Source organism: Anopheles aquasalis, chromosome 3 (genome assembly GCF_943734665.1).
Source record: "Anopheles aquasalis chromosome 3, idAnoAquaMG_Q_19, whole genome shotgun sequence".
In the NCBI taxonomy this organism is placed as follows: domain Eukaryota; kingdom Metazoa; phylum Arthropoda; class Insecta; order Diptera; family Culicidae; genus Anopheles; species Anopheles aquasalis.
Window position 1 is genome coordinate 39,984,064 of NC_064878.1, and position 13,001 is coordinate 39,997,064.

Sequence of the window (13,001 nt, forward strand, 5' to 3'; positions counted from 1 at the left end):
GATCTACCGTCGGTGCGTCTCATACATTATTTATTCGACAAAAATCTCGGTAAACAAACACCCGGAGGCCTAGACGTGGAGCGAGAGGGCACCTTTCGTAGCGAGCGAACCGAGTCCAAGCCTTAGGCTCCAACGAATCGAGTTAGACAACTTGTTTTCCAATTCATTCCAATGTACTCGATGCGTCGCACTTATCGAGGCAGGTTAACCAAGGCAGGTGGGAAGGGAGACGATTCAAGTGGCCACACTCTCACACTGCGTGTACCAGCAACACCTCCCCGTTACCCCGGGGACCATTATTGTTCCCTTCCATTGGTTTGTTTGTTGTCGGTTGTCTCTTTGCTGGTTCGCAGTCAGCAGAGTTTCGAGCGATCAATAATCGATCAAAGTCAAAGTCGCAGCCAAAGTTGAAGTTTGGAAGTCAATGTGTCCGCCATTTTGTGCCAATCGGTGACTGGTTGATGTTGAGGTACGCTAATAATGCGCGGAATCGAAAAACGTGTCCCTTTCTGGGCGAAACGAAGACAAGCAAATGGCGAACGTTTGTCAATAGCAAAGAGGGCATCAAGAGCAGTCATCGAGAACCTGGAACGTGGATGTCATTTTTCTATCACTTCCCTTGGAATGGAAATGCCGAAAAACAGGAAGGAAAACCGCCCGGTTTGGACGTCATTTGGATCACAACATTTTCGTTTCATCAAACGTCACAAAACACCTTGGAACAATCAAAACATCGAGCGGACAAGACAAGGGCCTGTCTTCAAACGGCCGTGTTGGTGTGTTGGCGGCTCTAGCCCTTCGTCTCCTCTTTGAAAACGGCCCAATCCCCAATGAGTTTAAGGCGTTGTTGCGGAGGAAATTCGTGATTCAGGGCCCACGGAACCAGCACAACAACAACCACGACGACAACGCATTCACAGTGAATCATACTCCAACCACCAACCCTGGGACTGATCAGCAGCAGCAAGAGACACCGCTAAAACACGTGGGCTGCACGGTGCCTGCGTGAAGCGTAATGGCCACCATTCATTATATCTCTTTACGACCGCGATCGCGATCGTGGGCCGCCCTTACGCGCCCAAGCACCCCCGGCTGCCTGTATCAACGCTTTACAATTATGCTGCCGATACCCCGGGGAGGTTGGCACACGATCGCGAAGCCACCAAGCGACGCTGGCGCTGGCTGGCTGGCTGGCGCATAAAATAACTATTTCTATGCAAAGCTCGCTGATCGCTTTATAATCTAACGAGAGTCTCGGATAACGGGGGGGTTGATTGGAAGGTAATCAGCATTAATTATTTCCCAATTTATTTTCCCCAACATTTGCTTTGGGAAAATCAATCAGTCGTGATCCGAGGAGAAACAACATCAACGCCTCCACGTGCCAGTCGTTACGTCGACACCGTTGTCGATTGAATATGTTCGAAAGCGCGATCGCGAGCGAGAGAGAGAGAGAGTGTGAGTGGTTTAAATGAGGCTGATGATAGAAGTCATAATATAAATTACCCGTGCCCATGATCCAATTGGAATCAATTTGAAGGATGAAATGGGTTGATCAGCGCAGCGCCCGGTGATCGATTTTGATTAATTATGATTAAATCTGTCATCTGTGGCCTGGGGATTTATAATTTCCATTCGCAAACCTGTTGTCTGCACACACTCGATCACGGTAACATTTATTCCATTCGATTGGCGACCATTTCCATGTGCAGCAACTCCTTTTCCAAGCAGCTCCTCATCGCCATCGTTGTTGTCATCACCGTATCGAGACAATTGCCATAAAGATTAAGCAATTTATCAATCGTCTTCCTTCTTCTGTCATGCTTATGCTTATGCGAAGAAAATGCCACCTTTGGGTAGCGGCCACGATCGTAGAACAAACTGAATCAGATCACCGTGGCCACCAGGCGGTCCCTGTAAGGATGCAGCAAGCTGTCTTGCTGATGCCCGTCTTTATGTGGACAAAGCTCATCGCTCAGGTGGTGCAGTAGCATCGTCACTATCATCATCATCATCATCATAGCCTGTCGATCACCGACACCGAGCTGAAGGGAGAAGATGAAGAGCCAGCGAGAAGAATCCGCAGAAGACAGAAAACAATCGCAGCGACTCTCTTGCGCTGTGTTAGTGACTGAATTTACCGTTCCTTTTTTTATGCTGACCACCGTTCCGTCCTCCATCCTTTTGTAGTCAATAAGCGTGGACACGCGGACCGTACCGAATGTGACACCGCGATCGACGATTGAGCAATGCTCGCTCGCAATGCTGTGCGCTCCATCGCGAGCGATCGCTTGGACCATTGGATGCACCCGTCATGCACGTTCGTTCGGTGGCCCCCGTCTCGGACCCTCGGATGGCATGGATGTATGGAAAGTCGCGCACTGACTGCCGACCACAGATGGCAATATAATGGTGATTTGTAACTATTTGTCGCAAATATGTGATTTGATTAGCATAATATGTTGGGCCGATCGTTATGATTGCATCGTTTTGCCGGTCGCGGCCACTGTAGCACTGGCAGAATGGCCACTCTCTCTCTCTCTCTCTGTACCTCCTGCACCCCGCTCAATAGCAATCCTTTGGGCACTGAATGTACTGAATGCATTTCTTTCTCATTGCCAAGTGCCAGCCATTGCGAGTGCGCCACTGCCGCTGCCGCTGCAAAACGGTAGCATTGCAGCATACCACCAGAGTGCCAATGCACCACCACCACCACCACGCGGCTGGCGAGTACGGCGAAAGGGAAAAAAATAAGATCCAAAATGAGAAAGGCAAACAGATGCCTCAAGGGGGGCCACGGTGGGTACGTAAAAGGTACCTGGCTGGCTGCCGCTCACCGTCGTCGCGACCACGAGATGCCTTTTCGGTTTGCCAAAGCAGTCGCCGTTGCGTCGCCGTCGCCGCCGTGAAAGCTGCTGCGGAGAAAATCAAATAAAAATGAGAAACAAACGAGAAACGAGGATGGTATTGAGCCGTAAGGGGTTTCTGCAGGTCACGCAGGTCCATCAAAGCGCCTGAGGGGATCGAAACCACCACCAACAGATGGAGATCCACTGATTTGGCGCTTGATTTGACCGTTTTGCGCCCTTTGCAGAGTCGGCAAACGACGACAAAGCGACGCAGACAGTGAGTGAGATTAGGAGGGAAGGAGAGTTCGAAATACGCGGAATCCACCGTAAAAAACATTCCAGATGCAGTGCAGTGCAGTGGCCCAGGGACAAGTGCATGCGTTGCGTCGCGAGTTGCATCGAGGTTAAGCTGTGCGCGGAATCCGCAACTAAGCTGGCGCGGTGGAGCCGAACGATCGCTGCATAGATTGCGGTTTTGCAGCACAGAACAAACATCCTTCAAATAACGTTTGCGGCAACCTCACGAACTAACTGACCCGACTCGATTCCCGATCCCGATGGGGCCCCTCTATTGAGCAATGATTTAGCCTTGGAATGCTCGCTAGCATTCGGTTGTAAATTAAGATGAAATTCGTTACGCGCAGCCTTTACAACACAACGACGAGGACGACAAAGATGCCGATGATCGACAAGGCGGTGGCCACCGCGCGTCCATGTCTTGGCGCGTCTGGCGCACCTTCAGCAGCAGCAGCAGCAGCAGCAGGAAAGTGCGCGCCCGATTAGCATACAATCGACCACGGAGGGCGTGAGGGACCACATCATCATCATCATCATCATCATCATCTTCGACATCGCTGGTGGTGTGGTGGGCAACAATAAATATAAATAAACTGCCGATTGTCAATGCGATGATACGTCACATTCGATTCGATGCCAATCTGTGGGGGACGTGGCCGGTGTGCCCGGAGGCTTCCACATCTTGCACCTGGGACACTGGGACGCCTGGGGTGTTGACGTGTATCGATTTGTTTATCGGAACGGAGCGAGAGAGACGAGCAGGATCGTTTGTGGATCGCGAAAGAATTCGCAACATAAAAAAAACGATCACACAACAGAGGTTAATGATCTTTTCGGGGGTTCTGTTGCTTCGGTTTGGTAGGCTCACAATCCCTTTTTTCGGCACTGCTTTGCATAAGATGTTGTGGTGGTTAATGCAGAACCAGAAAAAAACCACAGAGACGATTCCAGGTCCGCGAGGCGACACTCTCTAGCGGACCGCAGATTAGTTTCATAAAGACCACAATTTATCGCGCCGCTTCTGGTCTCTGGTGGTGATTCCTGTTGTGGATTGGGCGCAGGGACCTTTTTCTAGGAACCGTTCCTAGAGGGAGAAGGGGGCTTCACTTCATTTAATTAAGAAACGCCATCAATTCTCACTTCCAGTTCTCTTCCACTATGCTAATGCATGCGTGGCCAAACAGGACTGTAACTGTGCTCTCTGCTCTTTCTCTCTTCCTCTCTCTCTCTCTCTCTCTCTCTCTCTCTCTCTCTCTCTCTCTCTCTCTTTCTCTCTCTTACCTGCTCTGTGCCACGTAGCAGCAGTAGAGATGATTTAATTAAACGGTTGTTGCTTTCCGAATCGATCGACCCACCGACCGACCAGGAGAGTGGTTCCGAGAGTGGTTTCGGTACAGAAATTGGATCGCGACCGCAACTGCGACCGCGTAAGTACCGGGTGGTGCGAGTGTGATAAAAGACAGCAACGGCCGGTCCGGCGACGAACGAACTGCAGGTCGACGCGACGTGTGCAGCGCTTGTAACCGCGCGCGCGAGCGAGCGACGCCGTTGATAATAATTATGCTAAGGATGTTGTTAAATGCATTTTCCATCACCCTCCCGTGGGGCGGGAAGGAGGGAGTGACCGGTTCTGTAGAGGGTCTAGGGACCAATGCGTGCTGGTTGCTAATTAAGAAACTTGTAATCCAGCGCCAGCGCCACGGAGTGTAACAGCGAAACAGTAGAGATCGTACAGTGATCGCCCGTGATAGTGAAGATGAATTTGTTCTCGGTACCACTCGCTCGGTCTCTCGGTACTCGGTGTCTCATTTGCAGTCGAATCATAAAGTTGTTCCACTTCCGGTCCGATCCGAGGGCGCCTGATCTGATTACCACTACTCCCTGGTGCGGCAAATAGTAAATTAATAATCACTTTAGAGCGAAGAGGCCCTGTTTTTTTCCTGTGCTCTTGAAACTCGAATTCGAAGAAGCAGAAAGCAAAAGAAAAAAAAACGGATGGCAGCGAAACTAATTGGCAACGGCACTAGGCGCCTAGGCGTGGTATCAGGTACAGGACATCGTATTTCGTAAGATAACTCCTAGAAAAAAAAAACTTGCCTTCCAACCTGGCTGTCCAGAAAAGTAAAGGGTCATTCAGCAGGTTGACGCCTTGGCGCGCGATGCCGGTCTATTCCTGGGCCTGTTATGTCGTAAAGTAGCTGATAAGATGTGCGATCCGTTAGGATGAGACCGCCACATAGTGGCAGCGCGATAAATTCCCTATTTTAACGGCACGTTTTTATTTTTAGTTTCTCTCAACATAAAAAAAAAACAAATATTTCCCCCCAGAGAACTTTTGGTACCATTAGGGGGACAGCCTGGAGCGAAGATTGTTCAAAACGATCAGTCGATCAGTGGACCAAAAACGAAAAGTCTCCTCAAAGCACTCATAATTTCGATTAATTCCGAGCGAGCGTCCGATGGTAAAGTGCATACAGTGCAACCTTGTATATCGTCGATCGATTTATGCTTCTTAGGATATTACTAGAGAACCATTTAAATGCATTTGTTATCGTACTGGCTACGATCGTCACCGACTTATAGCGACTTCTTATCACCTCCATAATGCCATATCCACTACGAGCTCTCGCTAGCTTGAGCATCACACTTAAGCGCGCTGGAAAGACCAAAAGTGGTCAGCGGTGGTCGTGGTGCCACAGCAAAAAAACCCAACCTCGTGCGCCCAGGCGCGCACACCACCACCATTAGCGCAGGTCGTAAGTGCGCTTCGATTAAATGGTAGCTTAATTGAAGCAACCACATCGACGCCATGCTATCAGAAGAGGAGAAAAAACCGGGCTGGGTAGAAGGGAAGGTACCATTAAGATAGCGCAGTGCGTTCGAATGTCTCACTAGCACGCATTGATGTCGCCTTTCATTAAGCGACGAACTGCTCGCTACTTCATCTTGCCCCAGAAGGGTCACAGAAGTGGATTTTTTTTTTCGTTTCGTTTTTGGTTTTATTAGTAGCTCGTTGGCACCAAATGCCCCGTACCCGTTTAAGTGAGGTTTTACGAGATGATCGAGAGAAGATAAATAATAGAAAGCAAAGAAAAAAAAAACACATTTAATAACCTCCGGCGTGGCGTATCTTATCGTAGGAAATAGACGAAATTATGCGAAGCACCCCATCCGATTCTAATCCTCATTATCACGCTCAAAGGCAGCAGCAGCACCGGATAATCGGTGCTAATGCCGACTGCTTTTACGATCGCGCGATGAAAAAAGATCTACGAAACGAAACGAAATGTATGCATGAACCCACTGACCCCGTGGCGGATCGCGACGATAAAAAGGCGCGTAAACGAGAAAACGAAACGGATTTCGATAAAGCGGATCACCATCGTGGTCGTTTAGTTTTTGCGGGGGGAGTTTCTTGTTATCTTCTGATGAAGAGGAGCATTAAGAGAATGTAAATTATCTGAGCGCCAAACCACCAGCGCTTCTTTGGTTTGGCAGCACCTTGTTTTATCGATAAAAAAACAATCATTTCTTCTATTAAGATGGCATGGTCAACGGTAGAGGGAGAGCGGTTGTCACTTCAATTAGTGATCGTGTGGCGTAGCGTACGATCGCTGTTTCCTTGTCTTGAGCTCGCTTGCCACCGCGTTCTGCGCTAAGCATTGCGCTGTTGAAGTGAAGGAATGTGGCGGGCATTTTGTTAAACTGTCTGTTAGGAATTCGATCCCCAGCGTCCTTATCTGGGGTTCGTGTAACGGTGCACATACGCTCGGCCATTGCCTGAGGCGCACCAGTTTCAAAGTGTTTTTTATGCTGCCACTTATCACTCGCCGGGAGTGAACACACATGTTTCACTCATTCTAGGTGTTCCATTTTCGGATCGAACCCAGCTATTTGCTGGCTCCCTCCCCCCCCCAAAAAAAGGAAAAATATATAACGTACAACCCACAACTAGGTGGTGATTGAGCCTCGCAGGTGCTCGCCGATTGGCCAACGGGACATCCTCGGTTCCTTTCGATGGCCAACCCAAGCAACACCATCGTCTTCGGTGCACCTCCCGCTTTTCGCACACTGCGGTGGCACCCCGTAATGACCACAAATAAGTACCTGACCGTCGGGTGCAGACCATTTTGAACGTGTGTTATTGAGAGATGAATTAATTATACATCGCATCGCGTCCAGCCGGTGCGTGCTGATAAGTGCCACTCACTCACTGCAGCATCACATGTTCCTTCCCTCCGGTGTCTGGCCGGCCGGCTGGCCTGCCGGTCAGCAAATGATAGTTTTCGTCGGAATGCTCCAAGCATCCACGCGACCACGGCGTCCAGCATCCAAATCCAAACACTACCGTGGCTTTAATTATGCCATCGAAATGCCCATTTATAGCGGTGGCCTCCGGGAGCCCGCGGGAACATATTGATTTCACTCTCACGAGTCCCGACGGTGGACGGTTCCCCGGTTGGAATGGAGCCAGGAATGTTCCAAGTAACTACAGCGCTCGAATGCTCGGATTTCAGGGAACTGGTAACTAGGAAGACATTTCGCATTCGCATTCGCATTCGCATTTCAAATCGCAATACGCGGTCCACGTTGCTGCTGGCAAGGTCACAGTCTCCGGAAGGTCTAGGTACTTTGATTGATTGGAGGCCTGGGAATGGAAAGGACTCTGCTAACAACTCGCGGCGAGAAAACATTGTAAATCCGAGGCCACGGAAACGGTAGCGAACGGTGACTAGAGAGACCAGATCTCCAGGTTGAGCATGCAGCACGGTAGTTGTCATGCTGTGAACGCGCGCCGTGCATAATGCTGCGTGCGATGCGCATCCGATGCGACCAAAACCAGCGCTCTGGACTTCTGTGGCGTGCGTCAATGAGTGCCGGTGCCTAGAGACTCCCCATGGATGCACTGGAAAAAAATGAAGGCGAAAAGGAAGATGGGGTGACCACCGGTAGTTAATGTATATTTAATTTTATGGTCCTTCCGCCTAAGGACATGCCGCTGCTTGTTGATGAATGGTTCACCAGCCACCAGGAGTGGCCAGTGTACACAGTGTCACAGTTGTGGCTGCATAAAATTTACTACCAACTCCCGGCGGTCCATAAATGCGATCCGGAGGAGTGTGCGCGCCCGTTCCCGCGAAAGGGCAATCCGGATGCTGCTCCGGAGTGAAACCCGTGGTAGCGTGAAGGTGTTGTACACCTGTCCAGCCCTAAAACAAGACAACATCCCGCACGATCGTGGTGCTCCCATGGTGCTGCACACTAACTCCTGCCAAGCAGGCCCGAAGTTGCGCAGAGTTTCGTTTAATTAATTAGGAAATTCTCGCTCCCGGTCAGTTGTTCTACACACGGTTGCGAGCAGCAAGATTTGTTTTCCCAGCTTGTCGAGAATTATAAGTAATTAATAGCTTCACTTCAACTACTTGAACCAGTGTTTGTGTCTGTAAATGGTCATCTGGTGTGCGCGTTCCCTGGTTCTTCACACGCTCCTAAGGAATGCAAAGCGAATGTTTACTTCTGCGACGATCGCTCCTCACTCTGGAGTGCATTCTGTCACCGATTGGTCGCTGATAGGTTGGTGAGTGCGCGCGCGCGCGAAGCGAAGATCACATTTCTGTGCATTGAAACTGTGCGATAGTCTCAGTCACAAGCTTTCGTTTCCTTCTTTTTTTTCTATTCCTTTTCCCGAGGAATCCATTATCAGTTAGTACAGTTGGCAATGTATGGTAGTGTGCTGTTGCTGCTGGGAACCATTTGCGGTTGTCCGGTTGTCTTCGGTTAATTGTTGTGACACCTTTGCTGACTTCCTGATAGCGATTTATCGGACACGATCGGCGATTGTCTGGCGATCTTTTCTTTCTAACTGACTCGCCAGTGGCCCTTTTGGTCAGAAGCTGGAAACTGGTGCCAAACATGAGCACAGAGCGAGGAAGCAGCTTCTCGATGGTCGCAGATGGACTTTTCCTCTACGGAGCTCCAGTGGTGATACCACACCGTCGGATGCGATACACAACTATTCGTCCTAAACTGTATGTGTGTTTTGATTAAAATTCAACACAGAAACGCACCCTGATTAAGGCAAATAAAGTGCATTAATTGAAACTCTCGGTAAGTAGGCAAGTTCCTCGTTTCGCAAGGCGTGTACTCGATGATCCACCGCTTCGGTGTTCGCTTCGCTCCAAAAATTGCATCACCCTCAAGGTACAGACTCCAAATGCGCAAATGCACAACGCATAAAGCACCGAAAACTTAAACGTTGAACAACGGAACCCCAACCACACTCTGGATCGCGAAAAATCCAGGACAAACAACGTGAATGGCAAAATGCAACGTGTCGGACACAATTGTGTTCGGTTTAAGGCAGTGACCAACCACCAGATGGCCATCAATATTTATGACACGCGGCCACGCAGCGATAGCCACGGGATAGCGCGGTGCAATTGCAGTATTGCACCGTGCGGTGTGCGCCGCGACCCGTGACCGGTCTTTTGCTGGACCCCGCGTTTGCTGGGAGCTGGGAGGCCGCCGCTGCGTGCTCTCGTTCGATTTCGCCGGGGAACTCGAGCGCACTCCCGCGGTCCGTTGCGGTCATTAAAATTTAATAATTCCACGCCACGGGAACCCGGGATGGCTTGCGGAGGGCGGAGGGCTGTTGATTCTCTTGTTGTGCATTGAGCTTAGGACTCGCGTTGGTGGTACGTTTGTTGTGCCTGGCTTTGGGCCACAATCTACGTTCAATTGACCATTTGACGGGCACTGTGCCACTTGTGCTGGTACGTGAATCGAACGGCGGAGATGCACTCTCTCGCGAGAGATGCGAGAAGAGCTCTGGAGAGCATTTGAAGGACGACACCAACATAAGCAAGCGCTATCTTTCGCTACGAACGAAACTAATTGACAAATAACTGTAGTGGCTTTTCTCGAAATTAATATTTTTTGCAGGTTGTCTTAGTAAAGTAGATTAGGGCAATATAGAGACTCATTTTTGAAGTTGATTGCCGACGAAAGAATTAAATTTCTTTTCTTTTAGGTAGACTCTTTGATGAATTTTTGTAAAAAAGGACACCCATTGCACGAATTTCAAGGAGTATACAAAAATGCTCTTATTCATGTTCAGCTTCGTCTGTTATGCCAATAATTATTATTTCGTTCGATTATTATTTAATCTGGATGCTTCTTTTGAGCTTGTTTGCGATCTCGCTTTTTCAAGTTTTATTTTATTGTTAAAACGGTTAAAGTTATTACAACGTTATCTAAGAACGCTTTGGATAATTATTTGAAAAGAAAGTATCAGTAGTTTTTCATAAACTCAAAGGTGGAGATGAAATGTTGCAAGGTAAAAGATGATCTTTCCAATTTGTTTAATCTTAGTGGTGTCTATCAAAACGAATTTAAACAAAGATTATTCGACGGCCTGCATTTATTGTGCGCGAATTTATTTACAAAACATTGTTCAGAAAAAAAATGTTGAACATAACTGCGTTTACCGCTAAAATCAGTCAGACACTACAATCTTTCGTTTGTCCAACCAGCCTGGAAAACAACATGAAATTATCCTTCTAAATCACGATGCCTTATCGAACTTTTGATCCATGCTAAGTCTCCCATACGTTTGTTATATGTCCGCAAATATTTTTCTCAAATTACCTGACGCAAATTATATTGGCTGTAAAACGATCCATATTTACATGTCTTTTTTTATAACTTTTCTTTGTTTGCTAACTGAACTGACGATGAGCATCTGCCACCATGCTGTTGATAATGTGTTTTGAATGTTGTAAATTAATCTTGCATTCGCAATTCAGCTACAAGGATAAAAAAAAAACGTTGCAAAGTGTAAAATGACAGTTTACCGTTAATGAAAACTTGCGTCCCGTGCACTCCTGACACCAAAATGGTCGCTTCTGTTTCTAAGCAAGTTCCAGTTTCGCTTCGAGCACACCGAAACCTGGCTAATGCATATTTATGCTAGCAAACGAAGCTCATCTACGCTAATCAACTAATCAGCACTGAAACTCTAGATCCTGGATTAGAATGAAATAAAGAAAATTATGTATTCCACTCCGTCTGGATGCTTCCGAAACCAATCCCCGTGCAAACGATTCGAGCCCCAACCAATTAGTCATCCGCATGCGAGGCGGAAAAGTGACCGGGGTGGCCGGAGTGGCCGTGTAACCGAGCTTAACCATCACTCACGAGCCACGATGCCGAGATATAGTTTTGATTTAGAATTATGAATCCAATGGCCCCGCGCAATGTGGGTGGCGATGAGGGCGAGTTGATCGTACGCGATATTTCCGACGGACCGACCGACCGAAATTATGCATTCATGAATCCTGCACGCACGACGGTTGTTGTTGATTTGTGAACTCAACTCATCGGAACCACGGAACCGAAGGAGATGGCCACCGTTCCCTCCTTCTTCCCTTCGCCATCGCATAGCTTCACACTTGAACCACGCATAATGGCGCGTTTTTGATGGTGATAAAGTTTCGGCGGAGCTATTCCTTGTTTTAATTATCATGTAGCCCCCCACCCCCAAACCACACGCACTGGAGTGACGCTGGAAATGGGGTTTTTACTCGGCTGGACGGCTGCTGCCCTTATCTCGCTCACGGTCAGATAAGCTGCGGTACGCATTTCATCGAAATGGTCCGTTAAGCGGTCGACTGATGGGTTGCGCTTGTGCTTGAACGCAAACTTAGATAAACCATTTTGATAACCGTCAACGATGGGAGGGGGCGAGTGGTTGAGTAAAGAGCGGCGGTGGATCCATTTGGAAGTGAGAAAAAGTAAATTAGGGAGCGCATTAAATTATCTACTAAAGAAAATTAAGCATCTAATTCGAAAGAGCTGAAAGAGAGAGAGAGAGAGGGAGAGAGCCAAAAAAGAGTTGAGAGAGATAGAGCTTTCCTCTCATTTGTTCTATTTATAGCAGAACGTAGTTTCGATCTACGGACCTCTGGGTTATGGGCCCAGCACGCTTCCACTGCGCCACTCTGCTTCTTGCTCCTTCCGCAGGACACATTACAATAGAAACACAAATTGATTATGCTTTCAACATAAAACAAAAACCATGATTCCCAGGATTCATGTTAGCTGCCGCGTTGCTTCTGGCCAAGAAAGCGGAACTCGCGAGTCAAGAAATTCGATGCCACAAGTTGCCAAGAAGCCATCGGAGCAGCGGCATCGAGAAGTGCCATTTGCATGTCATTACGGTGCCCACCAAATCCTGTATGCGTGGCCGCGAGTGTGTGCCCCACCATACATGGTGGTGAGAGGTGGGCAAATTTTAATTAAAAACTAACTGCACTTCCACAGCACCGCAGTTCGCATCATTACCATTTTAATCGGATGTCGGCGAAAGGTGAACCGGCCACGCGGCTTGGTGGTCGGCCTCATGTTTTCGGCTTGTTCGGACAAGGGAGGCCCACTGGTCGTTTAAGGCGCGGCATCGTTAAACCGTTGGACATGTTGGACCGCGGTCAGTCGCGAGTGGCAATCATTGTGGCAAACGTCGCTTGTGGTTTTTGGATGATTTTGCGTTTGTTTAAGAAGACTTTGGCCGTTTGGTCAGTTGCCCCGCAGAGGTTATCGCGATACACCTGATGATCCGGACAAACCGACCACCGCAGTGAATGCTGGGGACTGCAATTAAAGAGACGAACGCGCGATGGCGATCATTCGCACGTCATAATGCTGTATTCGATTTATTGTCTCCTCGCGCTCGCGCGCACACAAACTAACAGAGACATCCCAATAAACACAATCAGTCGTAACATAAATCAGTCGCTCATAATGGCCAGACAATGAACCCCGTTTTGCTCCGCGTTGTCACTGCGGTACAGCAAACAG

The 13,001-nt window shown here is 48.6% G+C and overlaps 1 non-coding gene across 1 annotated transcript; it reads right to left on the reverse strand.

Moving 5' to 3' along the window:
• Positions 1-12,078: 12,078 nt before the first annotated feature.
• Trnam-cau (transfer RNA methionine (anticodon CAU)) lies at positions 12,079-12,150 on the reverse strand. The gene has a single exon. It is a non-coding gene; the product is annotated as a tRNA-Met (tRNA).
• Between the last annotated feature and the right edge of the window lie 851 nt (positions 12,151-13,001).